This window comes from Episyrphus balteatus, chromosome 3, assembly GCF_945859705.1.
Source record: "Episyrphus balteatus chromosome 3, idEpiBalt1.1, whole genome shotgun sequence".
Classification (NCBI taxonomy): Eukaryota; Metazoa; Arthropoda; class Insecta; order Diptera; family Syrphidae; genus Episyrphus; species Episyrphus balteatus.
Genome location: NC_079136.1, coordinates 64,822,782 through 64,838,802, shown reverse-complemented (window position 1 = coordinate 64,838,802; position 16,021 = coordinate 64,822,782). Strand labels below are relative to the sequence as shown.

Sequence of the window (16,021 nt, the reverse complement as noted above, 5' to 3'; positions counted from 1 at the left end):
ACTTTTTCTGTTTTATTTTCTGGATTTTGGGGTTTTGGGATCTTTGTTTTTCGGGATTCTGACTTTTCTTGACTTGGGATTTTCAGAATTCTTGGTTTTCTGGAATAAAATTTTCGGGATTGTGTCCGTCTCTCGAAAATATAATGACTTTTTAAGAAGAATTTTAGAAGAATTTTATTTGGAACTAAGAAGATTTTAAGAACCAATCAAGCTTATTTCTTCCTTCTATATTAACACCGACTTATGTATATCTATTTATTAACAACTCTCAACCTTTGTTGTGTGTGCATTATTATTTTGCATGAATGGAAGGACTTACAATTTACTGCTAAATCCAGTTTTTCATTATAATGATACTCTTGGACGCTTTGTCAATTCTTTGTTAGAGGCAGTATCCCTAAAAAAAAAATCTTTAGAGTACCTAATAGTAAATCACACTAAATATTGCTCCATGGGGTACTAAGAATTAACCACACAATCACTTAAAGAATTCAAGGCCTTATTCAAACAAAACTTATTTAAGTATTCTACTTGTTGCGCCCATTTTATTGACCTAAAATAATTTATAACCAATTAAATTTTGTGTCAGATCTGTTGAAATATATACAAATTCCACCAAATAAAACTGTCAGAGAGACAGTTCAGTTCAAATTGTTTTTTCTTTAAGTCAGCATAATTGTCTTTTATTTTCTTACTGTATATATAAATGCTCTCAACCAACAAAATGTACGACATCAGCAATATTTATTGTGCCAACACAATTTCCCACATTCAAAATTTACTATAGAAATGGCTTAAAGCTGTGCTGTCTACTCTAAAATTTGATAATAAATTTCCAAAAGTAACTTTTGTATAACAAAAAAATATTGCTAATGTTAGGCAGACAGAAAAAAAAACACTTTTACAAAAAATATACAAACACATATAGACTCAATAAAGCATTGTTAGACTAACCCTCTTACATTTTCGTCCTTTTTTATATTTATTTTTTTTTTGTGTTGGTATTCATGAATGTGTGTCTGGTATTTTTTATTAAAAAATATAAAGCATCCACTATTCATTTCTTGCAACTGGTTTTGGTTCTTTACATTTATACTTATAGTCACAGTCCGGCCTGTAATATCAGCCAGTTTCCGATGTCCTTCATTTCCCAGATATTATTGTTATAAAGGCAAAGCCAAATTAAGTCCAAATGGACGACACTCATACATAAATATTCTATCCTCTTTGTCACTTCAGCAATAATATGTAATATACTCTCATACCATTTGCCTATATCACACTGCCTTCTGGATGATGTTGATGATTTCGAGGTAATAGAAGCTCATATTCTTGAAAAGGATATACGCGGCCAAGACGACGACGACCGACGTATATAAAATACACATTCAGGTTTCGTTTTGGAGAGAAAAAAACATGTCGTAATGGTCGACTTGCTTCTATCGGAAATGAGGCCTATCCTTCTCGGTAGTCCTTGACGCAAGCAAGCGGTAGCTATATATCCTTGAGAAATTGAATGGAGGACGAAGTAGAAAATTACACTTTTATTTTTGGCAAGAGCAAAAAAAAAAAAAAAACCTAGCGTATTGTGACGATGACGACAATGTTGTCGACGAGAAGGATAAAGGGGAGATAAAGAGAAAATGTCCTTTCTATTATCACCACATAAATTTTTGTAGAAAAGTATAGTAGGAAGGTAGGCAAGTAAGTATACCTTTTACCTATCCATATAGAACTGTTGAAAACCTGTGCCATTAAGGCTCTGTGCTAGGTTTTTGTTTTCTCGTCATTGTTGCTCCTTTGTGTCTTTAATGATGCAAAGAGGAAAATCAGGGACTTTAAGGTGTCCGGAAATTGAAAATGAATTGGAACACGTATCATGTGACTTTAATAAAAAGCACGACGGGTGATTTTTCCTCGCTTTACCATCAACCATTTTCCAAAGAACCAACGAGAGAATGACTTCAGCGAAAAAGACGACGACGACGACGACGAAGACCACAAAGACATTGTCGTCGTACAAATCTTGTTTTTTTTTTTGTCGTTGTTTTCGTCCTCGTTGTCGAAAGTCGACATCTGATGAAGTGTGTGTGCATGGATGATGAGGTTTTTTTTTGCGACTTTAATAAGCAGCGTGAAGCTGTGATTCAGGATTCATTTAATATTGTTTCTTTTGTTTCTTAGTTCGTTGCTATTTTACTTTTTTTTTTGTTTGTTATTTTATCCAAAATGAGAACGTGATGAGAATAAAATGAAGTTGGATTACCTAGAAAAAAAGAAAAAAAAAAAAGGCAGTGTGTTTTCGATGGAGCGATACCTTATTAGCTTGATCATATTATAAGTAGGTGGCGTGTTTGTGTTTTGTTTTAGTAACGAAAACAAGAACATATTAAAGCTTTATGATTATATTAGATGACCCAATATCCAATAAATGAATTGTTTATCAATTTACACACATTTACTGACATTAAATTAGATTAAAGTGAATGATTTGGAATATAACGGAATTAGTTCATTTGGTGAACGTGTATGGAACGTTTAAATTGATATTTACTGATTGTTATATTATTTAGAAACCTGATGAATTTGTGCTTGATAACTCATAGGTATATAATGTTTGGTATTAGTATTATGACATCTATTTTTTTAAAGCAAACAAACTGACACGACGCGACGTTTTAACCATAATTGATTTTTTTTTAATTTTTTTTTCTGACAACATATTAATTTTCAGAAGCATATCTTTTCATTAAAAATAACTATTTCAGTAATAATACGGATAAATGGTGTTAGTACATAAAGTTGCCAAATACCCTGCTCAACATAATTCCTATATCATTTCGAAAAGTAAACTAAATATTAGATATTAATTGTGCATAGTGTTTTTTACTTGCTCTATAGGGCAAGTATTGGTTTCGTGTCGAAAAAAAAATTGAGGTTTTAATCAAAACCAACATTACGATGATGGAGAATTCCAAAAAAGTGGGTCTCGCAATTCCGTCCGTGCGTCTGTACGTCTGTGCGTCTGTGCGTCCGTGCGTCTGTGCGGTTGCGCGTCCATCTGTACACATTTCCACAGCCTAAACGGGTGGACGGATTTTCTTCAAATTTGGTACAGATGATTTTTTATGGAATTCTGAAAGTTGTTTTTTTTTTTGTTTTTTTATATCTCGCTTAGAAAGTGTACCTCTCATACAAATTTTTCAATTCAAACCAAATAACTCGAAAACTGCTCTAACGATTTTGATTAAACTTTTCAAACGTAATAGTCAAAGCAATTGCAATAAAACTGCATTTTTATTTTTTTCAAAAAAAGATTATAGAGGCAGCTCTTAAAATCTACAAGTAAACTAACATAAAAGTGTTTTAAACTGCAAGAGCAAGTACGTGCGACCCCAGTCGTGCATTTTATTTCTTTTCCATACATATGTTGGGTTCTCCGCACCGGGTTGATCTAAAAAATCATGGCCAAGCCTATCAATTCTTAATATATTTATGTCTGAGTCCAATTGATTGCATTTATTTTTTCCAAGAGTTTTTGGGCAAGCTTCTTAATGGTTCTCTTTACTTGAGCTATTGCCTTTTCAACTAAGTTCTCAAGGCTTCTTTTTTAATCATGATAGTACCATTTTAGTCGTTCCTAGTGTATAATGTCCAGGACTTTTTTTTGACGTATGACGGTATGTTGAGATTTTCTTACTTTTATTTATGTTCAAGAAAAATAAGTTGGTTAGATTATTTATCCAAAATTAACAGTTTTGTGTTAGTTTTTTTTAATGTTTTTCTGTACATAAAAAAGTTACGCATACACCACAGTGACCCACAATTTATTCGACTTATAACATTATAATGAACTAATAGGGCTACATTTATATATTCGTGGTTAACGTAAATCATAAATAAACATTTCTCAGTCTTTTAATTCATTTTTTTATTCACAGAAGGTGATTTTTTTTATTTTGAAATAATTTCGAGTTTTCGAAAAATAAAATGCAGCACATTTATCATTAAAATAATTGCAATTATATCCGTTATAGATATAATTGGCACTAAATTGCAAGAAAATTTTTCTGCAATTTAGAATTTAGCTCTATGATAAGACAAAATGACGACGTATCAAAAAATTCACTTTTTTTTAATTGTACATTATTGTTATGGTAGTTTTGATTGCAAGATTGATTTTTTTTTGTACATGAAATCTCTGCAGTCATTTAGTACTTTTATTTCAGATGAAACTGTCTTTGGATTACCTATGTTTTTGATAACCAATCAGGTCCAATAATAGTGGATTTAATGTGTAACTTTCTGTAAGATTCTGTATTAAAACACATTTAAGAAATGTGCCACTTACCTGTATTACTCCAACCAGGGCCGGATTTAGGGGAAAAGTACGTAATAACGTATGTTTAGTTCTTTACACAAATTTAATTATTTTATTTTGAATAAAATAGGATATTTTTGTTTGGATTTTTTAGGGCCAGTTTGTTCACACTTGATTATCTTTTAATCAAGGATTTTTCTATGGAATAATCTTTGATTAAAAGATAATCGACTGTGAACAAACTGGCCCTTAGTTTGTTAGATTTTTAAAATTGATATATCTCGCAGTTTTTGAACCATCAAAATTTTTTCAATAAGGGTTAAATTTTGTTCAGTTCATCGAATTTTGGTACTGAAAGTTGCACTTATCGAGTCAATTTTTTTAGAAGAGTTGCGATTATTGCGTCAACAATGATAAAAATTGAGGTGTTGCGAAAATCTATGAGTTGCGTTAATCGAGAAGATACTGTATTTATTATGTGCTACTTTGCTATATGATCTCTTTCCTTATCTTAAAGAAAAAAAAATTTGTATGACAGTTCATTCTCTATTTTTAAGGTATTCGTAGGCTTTGAGTGAAAACCTGCTAACCCGTTAACTGTCAATTGCTAACTCTACATAAAATTTTGTTAAATTGATTAAAAATTAAAAAACCTTTCAACTTATCAATTCTTAAACATTAAGCATTATGAATTCTTGTTTTGGGTTTATTCAAAAATTTATGAATCGTTTTTTCTTTTTTTTAAATATTTATATCCAGACTGTAAAAGTTGATTTAGCTGCTAGATGTAGCCGAATATCTCTGAATTGGAATTGTTTGTAAGAATAAGATAAATCATATGACACCAAATTTTTTCAACTGCATAGATTCTATTTTATTTAAACTCTAAGGGTACATACAGTGGAGTGAAGAAAATGGTATTTTTTCTTATTACTATGATTTTTCTAAGAGTGTGTTAAACTTCTTTTATTGCAATAATTTTCTTCCTGAGTCGATAAAATTTCAATTTTATTAGTCAAATATTATGCAAAGACTTATATTTCCTTCCATATTAAATGGATGCAAATATTGAATCATTTTCATAGACACTGTATAAGCTGCTTCTAAGAAAGACTGGAGTTCATCTTAATCAAATATCATTGGATAAACCCCAGTCTAAGATAAACTGGCGTATAAAAACGACTATCAATAAGCCCCTTATGTTTACAGAGACTTTCTATCAAATAAAATAGCAATTGTATTTGCATAGTTCTACAGAGCTGGTCCAAAGTCATGTTTTAGTCACAAATTCACTCCTTTTAACGGTACTTTACTTCGATTCAAAGTGAATTTTATTGAAAATGCTGGACCAAAATAAATGTTCATTTTACTTGGTCAGTAATAAGAATGGAGAAGAGGCCACCACTTTTTTGTTGCCCCGGGGCCTCCACACCTTTAAATCCGGCCCTGACTCCAAAATAAAATATAATACAAAGAAGGTAGATAGGCGGCCGATTACACTGAACAACACACAAAATTTTTCATTTCTTACTAAATTTAGCTGATTCCCAAAATAACATTAGTTTTTTTCTAGCAGCTCTAGTTTTTAAATTATTCAAGAAATTCATAAATTTTTTTTTGTTAAATTTTTTTTTATTTAAAAAAAAATTTTTTGTATTTTTATTTTACTTACTGAACCGAAATACATTACATTCAAAACAAATTTTTCCAACAAAACTTTAAAAACGCTTGTAATAATAAAATAAAATAAAATAAAATAAAATACCTAAAATAAAATAAAATAAAATAAAATAAAATAAAATAAAATCTTGAAAACTTAAATATTTCAAAAAATAGAGCTCCTAGAAATATATGAATGTGATTTTTAGGTTTACTGACCCTAAATACATTCATATAAATTTTTCTGAAAAATTCTAATAAACGCTCAAAATAAGGAAAACTGAAAAATTAGTATGAATATTCTCCAAAAATGAAAAATTAAATATTTCAAAAACTAGAGCTGCTAGAAAAAAACCAATATGATTTTTGAGCTTACTGGACCCAAATCCATAAAATTAGACCTAAATCTTTCTGGAAAATTTTAAAAAGTTGAAAATTGTTGGCCAGTGTAATTTGCCGATTATCAAGAAGCAAATGAAAATTTAAATAAAAATTTTCCATCGAATATATTTGTATACTGATTTAGAGCTCGACTAAACTATCGGCCGATAGAAAGTTTCCTTTGATAACAATTTTCCAATCGATACTCAAGGCTGAGAACTTAGAATGTTCATTGATTACTACGCTCCACTTGGACATGCTCATTCTGTATTATGACTGACCACAAGAAGTTTGTAAATCAAATACAATATGATAATGCCATCAGTTCATATAGGTTTATGTCCCATCGTTTAATAAGTTTTTTTTTTACCAAACTATTGAGCTCACACAGAAAAACTTTAGAACTACTCTAAAATTGATATTTTCTCAAAATTTTTTTTTTTTTAAATCTTCAAAAATTCGAGAACACATTGATTTTCTGAAAGACGTATGAATTGATTCATAATTCTTCTTCAGCAAGAAAACTTCGCTTTTTCTTATAGATATTTATTCAAGAAATAAGAATATAAAAAACGACAAAACATACAAAATCTTAAGTTTCCACCCAAAACTGAAGAAGAGTCAAGTACAACATATTGCATCTATACTGATTCTTCTCTTTCTATCATTATTAAAAAGGTATGTTCGAAAAGTTAAAAGAATTGTAACCATGAGATTTATTGTTTCATAAGCAATTTTCTCCAATTGATTTGTTGTCATACCAATATTTAATAATTTTTTTCTATAAAGTCCTTGAAATACAACACCATTTAAAGCATCAAATTTAATACCAATAAAAATAAAACACCTCATTAATACTTATTGTGCCTTCCTAACATACTTTGTTTGTCTTACTTTTTCCTTAATAGTTTCTAAAACTTAACTATTTCCAAAAATCAATATTAATAAATTTTGTCCTGGGTTTCTTGCCTTAATTTTTGCCTCCTAGACCTCCTACAGAACAAGTAGAGTCAATTTATTTGGGGAAAACATTATTTCCCATCTAACTAACAAAAGGGCGACCGAAGCTTGTGTCGATTGTAAAAGAGAGTGCGAGACAAAATTCAAAAGGTAAGATTTTCTAGTACACATTTTGTTGAAACAAAACAAAATAATGAAATCCCTAACTTCGTTATAGTCAAGAGATCCTTTTCATTTCCACATCGAATAGAAACAGAGAGATAATTGTATCTTGTTTAAGGTTTTTGGCTTTAGCTTTGGATTTGGCCTTTTTCATAGAAGATGTTTCCTTCTCTACTATTTTTCTACTTCCTCCTTCGACTGAATACTCTATACGGTTCATATCTACTTATTCGATTTGACGTTCTCTAATGACATCCGATTTTGGATGAGTGCCAGAAATAGAAGACTATTTTTTTTTTTTTGTTTCTTTTTCCCAATCATTGAGAGATGAAAATCACTGCTGGGGCTTTTCTTTTGTTATGAAAAAGATTTGAGCTTTATCTTAAAGAAAAAAAAAGGTGATGTGGCAAATAAACATCTGGGAATTTTATTGTGTGGTCTTGGAATTTGGCAGTAAATTAGGTTTTCAATGATGAACTACTCCAAGGGCAATAGAGTTTTATATTCTTTTTTCTTTCTTTTTGTTGTTGTTTATTATTCACAAGTTTATGGGTGAACTTTGATGATGTTTGATGTTTTATTGATTAAAAAAGGTTTACCAAATTTAAGTTCCTCCAACTATTTCTATGAAACTTTCAAAATTTATTATGAAATCCACAAATACCTAAATATTTAAGGTTTAACTTTTTTCACAATTTCTAAAGATGTGGTTATTTATGCTTTATTTTAGTTCAAGTTTAAATTCAAAATTTTACCTTTTGAAATATTTGTTTTTATTTTTATGAAGCTTATTTTCAATTAGAAATGTTACATTCTTGCTAAATTTCAGAGGAATTTTTGTATAGCCCATAAAAAAACATAAATCTCACAAAAAAGAAAATATAAAAATAATAAATTTAACTTATAGAATGTTCAACAAATTACAGAAATGTATTTGAAATTGAAAGGTTAACGACGTTTTAAGTAATTTTTCGCAATTATATTATTGTTTATCGACATGAACATGAAAATACTTTTACTTTTATCCAAAACACGAAATACCCACAAATCAAAAACATAGAAATCATTATGTTTCATTCAATGATGTGTGAAAATAATGTCTATTAAACTTAATTGAAAAAAAATGCTATAGTTATTATGAAATTATTGTTCTTAAAAATATTCCCTGGTCTCCTCTCCACAATATTGTTGAACAAATTTCGTTTGGATACATTTTAACTTGCGCTGCGTCTTTGGTCGCAAGACGATGCTTGCTATAGCAATAGTTAATTTGCTGGTAATTTAGCAATTGTAATTTGAGCAGAGTTGTAAATTATCAATTAAAAGAGTGCATTTGCATTTAAAATAACAATTTATGGATATTCAAAAATGTCCATTAAAAAATAAAAAATGTATTGCATTAAAAACAAATTGCTACTACAATTGAATAAAAAAAATTACATTGATAATAAAATTTGTATTCCATATAAAAAATGTTTGCATTAAAAAAAATGTTACTGCATTGGAAAAATAATCAATGCAAATTGTATTCAATATTTTTTTTTTAATTACGAAATTCTTAAAGTTTTGACTATTTGACGTATGTACGGTGAAATAGTCAAAAGTGTAAGAAATTCAGCGAATATTATATTTATATTATTATTTACAATAACATTTTTTTTCCTCCACAATATTTTTATGTGCAATAAAAAATATATTTTCAATGCAATTTGTTTATTGTTTATTTTTATTGCAACATATTTTGGATGTAATAGTTTATTTTTTTATGGAATTTTGTTTTATTTGAATTAAGCAAATGCATTAAAAAGCAAATAGTTTTTTACAACCCTGGATTTGAAAATTCATCATAATAATGAAAATTCAACGGCATATTTTTCTGAAGCTCAAATTTATTAAAAATTTTTTGTTTGCATTTTTTTTTTTTTTAATTATTTTTTTTTTTATTAATTTAAAATAGAAAGCAAATGCATTAAAAAGCAAATGGTTTTTTACAACCCTGGATTTGAAAATTCATCATAATTCATAATAATGAAAATTCAACGGCATATTTTTCTGAAGCTCAAATTTATTTAAAAATTTTTTTTTGCATTTTTTTTTTTATTATTTTTTTATAAATAAATGCTTAATTTTAGGCTTTGAAAAGTCGTAGTATCTGGACGGTTCACACTCCTTTCACTATTAGTTCTTGTTTTTGCAGACCTAGAAGGGCAAACCTTTTTGACAGTTCCATGAGTTTAAGACGTTCAACGAAAATTTTGGAAAAAATATGAAAAATCCCTTAAATGAGAAAAGGCATCTTATAAAAATGCGACATTTTTTCAGTGCATTTATAATATTACCGAAAATTAATTTGAAAATAATGGTAGGTACAGGATGGCTGAGTCACACGTACTTGCTCTTTGAGAGTTGCTTAGAATTTTAAAGATTTGTATGTTAAAATTTGTAAAAAAAAAAATGTTTTTGTAAATTAAAATAAAATATTAAACTTTTTTAACTACAAAAATATCACTTTATGTAGTTTCGACTCCAAACGAAGTCTTTTTTTTTTTTTTTGAAAATCCTTAGAACTATTTTTGTTTTTTAAAGATGTAGATTTTTTATACATACAAATTTTCAAACATTTTTTAAATTTGTTGCTCTTATTTCATCTTTGAAAACCTCTGCTATAGCAGGGTACATTTTTAAAATAATAATCCAGTTTCCAAGGTTTCAGAGTTTCAAAGTTTTATGAAAACTTCGAACTGTTAATTAATTTGTGGCAAAATGCCGTAGAGATACGAATTTATAAGAAAAAAAACAATGTTTGTTTGGAAATATCTCAGAGACAAGAATTTCAAGAAACTTTTAGTTTTCAGTAATGAATAGTCCTTAAAGAGACCTTTTTTGTGATGTCTAACACTGTTGATTTGGAGGAAATTTAAAAAACAATATTTTTTTTTTACTAGGGGTATTTTTAAGAAAATCCAAAAAACAAAAAGATTTGTATTTTTTTTTTATCTAAATGCATAATATGTTCACTATTAACTCATATATATGTAAACTAAAACATGTTTCGAGACTTTGGTCCGCAGATATCTGCATATCTGTCTCCGAATGTTAGAAAAACAAAGTGTCTTCTCAACTAAAAAAAATTGTTTAGAATTCAGAAAAATGTTAAGGTTGAGTACGCCCGAGTGAAAATATACTTAAACTGAGATGTAAGGAACTTTGTCAATAATTTGTGCGTACAAAAAATTTTTCAACAGAGTTTTTGACTAAAATAATTCGAAATCACTTACGATCCGTATCTAAATGTAATGATAGAGACTAGAGATGAAGAAGAAACATCTTTGAATCGGAATATATTTTGAAATTCAAAATTGCGAAATCATTCGAACTACTCTAAAAGTTCGCACACAAAATTTTATTTTACAATATCAACAGTCTTTAAATTCAAAATGATTCCAACAAAATTTGAAACATTTTGATTTTTTAATGTAGTTTCGAGTTAAAAGTCTTCAAGTACATTTAAATATTCAACACAAACTTTAAACGATAAAAATACTTCCTTTTAAAAAATTATAAATCTACAGAAGTTTAGTATTAATGCTTTTGGGTAAGGTATTAACTATGCCCTCTACCACAAAATAATTTTTTCTTTAGAAAAGAATTAAGAATATTATTCAAAAAATATCGAAAACTAAGTCGGAAGTAGGTATAGTATAGTAGGTACCCTAGCTTAGTAGTACCTATCTACGTTTATTAATTTCTAGGGAATTTCTACCGAAAAACTTTTCCCATAAAAATAAGCATTCTGGTCCTTTTACTTTTGGGGATAAGCTTCTGTCAGGACCAAAACCCACAGTTTTCTTTTCGGCATAAACTTTTTCCACAAAATAATAGGTTTCTATATAGTCCTTTGCCTTTAAATTAAAGTCGATCCTTTCACTTATCCAGTTCCAAGTTTTCAAGTTTTTTTTTTTTTTTTTGTTCTCATATTTACCTACTACGAGAGAGTACCTTTCTCCTCTGTTATTTTGTTAACCGAAATCGTTTTAAATTGTAAATTAGTCACACTTTGCTTAACTTGAATGGAAACGACTTAAGTATTCATAATTTTTGTGGGTGTGTATATGTGAGTCAACGTCTTTATAATATATTATATCTTCAACACAAAAAGTGCGAACATTATTTTGCTTGAATTCACTCCTGGCGGCAAATTTGGGTAATTCACATCAACATCAAGAAGAGAATTATAAAATAAAAAAAAAAAAATAAAAAATTACCAGAGAACTTAACTTCTTGAAATTTTCATGTGCTTACCTGAGACCTGTCAGAGGATTTAAAAAGGAAATATATGTATAAAGGACGAATGCAGGATATAAACGAAAAAAATAAAAAAAAAAAAATTCTTCTAATGCGCCCTTCTAGTTAGTATATTTTGTTTCATTTTTATTATATTCTCTTGGCCCTTTTTAGAAAGCAAAGGATTATCCCGAATTCTATATGAATCTATAGAGTAGTATAGTCAGTAGGTAAACAACAAAACTGTTATCTGTTCCAAACCCATCTACTCTTACATTTATAGAAATCTAAAAGCTATTAGCAACCCCTCTCTGCTTTTGTAGGGAGATACAAAAAGCTGATGGGAATATGAAGTTCTTATTTGGGTATTAACTTGATCCAGGGTATGTTTTTCTTTCTTTTTTTTTTTTGTTAATACAACCTAACTAGAAAATTTATGAGAGAAAGGGTTGACCAAAAAAGCCTAGACCATTAAATCAGTATTTCATCACACAAGAGTGTTCCCTTCACATGTCACTCACATATCAGCAGAGGAGAGTAATTGTGACAAAATGTCTATATAGTTAATTGGATTTATTAACCTCAACCTAAATCACTGTCTCGAAAACCCTTTATACATGATTTTGTGTTGGTACGTAGGTATATATCGTCAACTTGAACAAACGTAGGAACTCTAGTAGACAGTATTGATAAGCTTTTAAAAGCTTTTGTCATTTTTACAATAAAAATAATGTTGTTTTCAAACGATTCAATTTAATTTTAATTAGACATAAACTTGTATAAGCTGTCTTGGTTTTGTGTCTTTAAATAACTTACATCAATAAATGAACAACATATTGGTTGAGGTCAGTTTTAAATTGTAGGCCACAATTAAGCGATCAAGCTGTACCTTTGACTGCTTTGTCCAAAAAGTAGTTTTAAAGTCGATAAAAAAAAATGGATTTGAAAGTCCTGATTTTTTTTTCAAAAATAAAAAGAAGATTTGGTCGACGAAGAATTTATCTCATCGAAAACACATTATATAACCGACAATTATGCTTGTATATTAAAGTTTTAAGAGGACTTAACGTCTCTTTTAAGTCCACTAGATCTTAACTTCTTTTGATTGTTAACTTCTTTTTGATCTTCGGCTACCTTACAAGTTTTTATGACTTAGTTGGAGTATTGCAGTTTTAAATACTTAAAACACTGGTTACCATTCATACTAAATAGATTGTTCTGCCAAGAAGTGTATGATTGTTATCTTGGTTCATCTTGGGTCTTACCATCCTTCAGCTTAGAGTTGTTTTTAAATCCTCAGGACTGACCTCGTAACTCCAAGACTGTTAGTTAGCCTCCCTTTTTTGAAATTGTTAATTTTGAAATTGTTGCAGGTTGTTCCCGATTTTAATTTTCAAAAATGGGAGTTTAGGAGCAACAAAAAAATTACATATTTTACCTCACTCTCCTCTTTTTTTTTCGAAAGTTGAATTTTAAAAAAATGTTTCGGGCTTAAGAAGTTGTTCCTAACAATGTCCAAAATGTTTGCACCCTTTAGTTCAATATTTCGAAAAGATTTTGTATTGAACCCCATACTTTTTATATTTTAAAAGTTACAAAATTATTCGTTTGTTTTATATTCCGTTAAAATTATTCAAACAAATAGAATACTTAATTCTTTTTTTAAACTGACGGAGAAGCAAACGATAAACACAAGCTAAAAACATTTCATTTTTCATAACTTTAAATTCGATACTTTTTTTTTCAAATTTCAAAAATCCAACACTTGTTCCAAAGTTGTTCTAGGGCTAGAATTTGTTTTTGTTTTCGGCCCTACTTTCGAAATATTGAACTTAGAGGTAAAAAATTTTGAACTTTTAAAAATTCCATATTCGAAAAAAGGGCCTGTTTCAAAAACGGTTTTATTGCTCTAAAGCCTATTTTTTTTCAAAAATTTTCTAAAACCAAATTTGGAACAAATTGGGAACAACCTGAAACATTTTTCGAAATTAACAATTTCAAAAGAAGTAGGGCTTACTTCACACACTATACCTACCACTGTATTCTTATTTTTCTAAGTAGAATTCTGTTCTGTGTTGGTGCCATTTGATCGAATTTTCGAACATTACTTTCGTAAACTGTCTTGTTTTCGGACTTGCTTCTTTTTCATTGCTTCTTTTTCTTACTTACAACATAAGTATACTATGAGAAAGAGAAGTTGAAGTACACCCTGTCATAAACTAGAGTCGATTCAAATAGGGTAGAGTTGCCTAATTCCGGCCCTCTCCAGTAGCCGGTCATCTTTCAGAAAAATCGTTATAACTCGTGATTTCGTAGGATTTATTTCAAATTTTTGCTCTTATCCTGTTCTTTTAAATGTCCCTCCTTAAATAACAATATTCTTATTATTCTTGTTATCCAGTTTTCTTAGAAAAAATAACTTTTTGTGAAGTGATCCAATCGGGTATGGTTTTTTTGTAATTTTACTGCCGAAACCCACTATCGTAATCAGTGTTTTGTGAAAACAATTTCAGAGCTAATGCTTTTAAATGTTGTTTTTCTTATTAATTATATATTATTCTTCAAATAAAGTAGGTTTTAAATAGGAAAAAGATGTGAGTTTTGGTAATTTTAAGGGGGGCCGGAGATAGAACACAAAAAAAGCTTTGAAATTCAAGAGTTTCCTGTATTCGGCCCCCTTTTATTGATAAAAGTTTAAAAAATGGGGAAAAATAAATACATTTTTAAATCATTTATGGCCAATTTTTCAATAGTCAGATAAACCTCAGTTAGAGGTTATTCCTAGGAATAAAAGTTTTTTTTATATTAACATTTATTCCTCTGATAGCCTAACTGACGATTGAAAAATCAGGGCTTAATGTTATAACTTATTAACAATCAAAACTGTTTCTAAATTCTTAAAACACAAAAAATTTAAATAAAAAACATTCAATTTATTTAAGCTTGACCTTATAAATTCAGTGGCCGGAAATTGGAAACAAAGGCCGGATTTAGGAGAATGGGACTTTTTTTATACAAAAACTTAAATAAAATATTTTTGGGAACTATTATTAACTATTTTTTTAACCATATCGAAAAATTATTAAATAAAGTACATTTTATTTCAAGAATTATTCGAAGGAGAGAATCCTTAAGGGGCCGGCTACTAGCAACTCTACCCTAAAAGATTTTGTTAGATCGTGACAATCGGCCGCGCGTATAATAGCTGTTTCTATGGGCTTGAAAAGCAATATAGAAATAAGGCCCTATAACAGAAAACCAATTATATGCTTTGAGAAATCTTCATCATGCTATAGTCCTAACGAATGGCGTGGACTGTGTTGTGGGTTGATAAAAGCTCTCTTGAATTCTTGATATACTCGAATAGAAGATCCTACGTACGATGTATGGGAGAAGAAGATTCACCGATGAAATGTGTTCTATAAAACGTCAGTTTTATAGACATCGTCAAACATCGGCGCTGAAGCGTCCAGCCCATACAGGTCTTAGCAGAGGTTGGTTTAACCTCCAATACAGCGATTAGCTAGGTTAAATTTGTAACCTTAATTTGACAAAAATTTTGTTAAAGTCGATTTTTCTGAAATTTTAATTTTGATATACTACTTCTTAATAATGTTTGAAATTTTTCAAAAACGTGTCTAACAATTCTTGCAATTTATCTCTTCCCCCAAACTAGAATTATATAGTTTTTTTTTCTCTATTTAAATGTTAAAATTTCCAAACTAATAATCTTTTTTTTTTCTTTCAGGTAAGTCTTCAAAACGTTTGACATTTAACTTATCAAGAATATTTGTATAATGAACTGAGTTGGTAAGTGCTAAAGTGTTCTATTTCTATTTTTGGGGTTAAATTTTCTAAATTGTTAAATTTCCCATCAGTTTCTTATCTCTCTATATACCTATAATATTCGTTGACTAATAAATTTATTATTCCTCCAAAAAAACATTTTCAAACAAAACTTAAAATTTATGATGGCAATATACTCACGCACAATGCATGTTGAAGTGAAAAATTATACCAAAAAGTTCTTCCAAAAAGCCACATATTTTCAACGCTTCTCCTCTCGTAACTCGTTACCCCTCGTAACCCGTTCGAAACGAACACGAAACGTCATAATGTACAAGTTGATAGCTATAGGTATAAAGGATATAACATCTATTATAAACATATTTCAAATTCTAACCGAAAATGTGCTCCGTTGCCGCCACACCGCTGCCGTTGAAAAACAAGGACTCTTGATTAAAATAAACTACA

At 29.1% G+C, this 16,021-nt stretch overlaps 1 protein-coding gene and 1 long non-coding RNA gene across 2 annotated transcripts in view; both read left to right on the top strand.

Annotated features, from left to right (window-relative positions):
- The window catches only part of LOC129916516 (alpha-2C adrenergic receptor), a 297,933-nt gene that overhangs the window by 101,242 nt on the left and 180,670 nt on the right, over nt 1-16,021 (top strand). The gene's annotated exons all lie outside the window — the stretch shown is intronic.
- LOC129916518 (uncharacterized) overlaps nt 7,238-16,021 on the top strand; it is a 95,989-nt gene continuing 87,205 nt past the window's right edge. The window contains exon 1 of the long non-coding RNA XR_008772486.1: nt 7,238-7,471. This is a non-coding gene — a long non-coding RNA (uncharacterized LOC129916518). The remainder of the gene's footprint in view (nt 7,472-16,021) is intronic.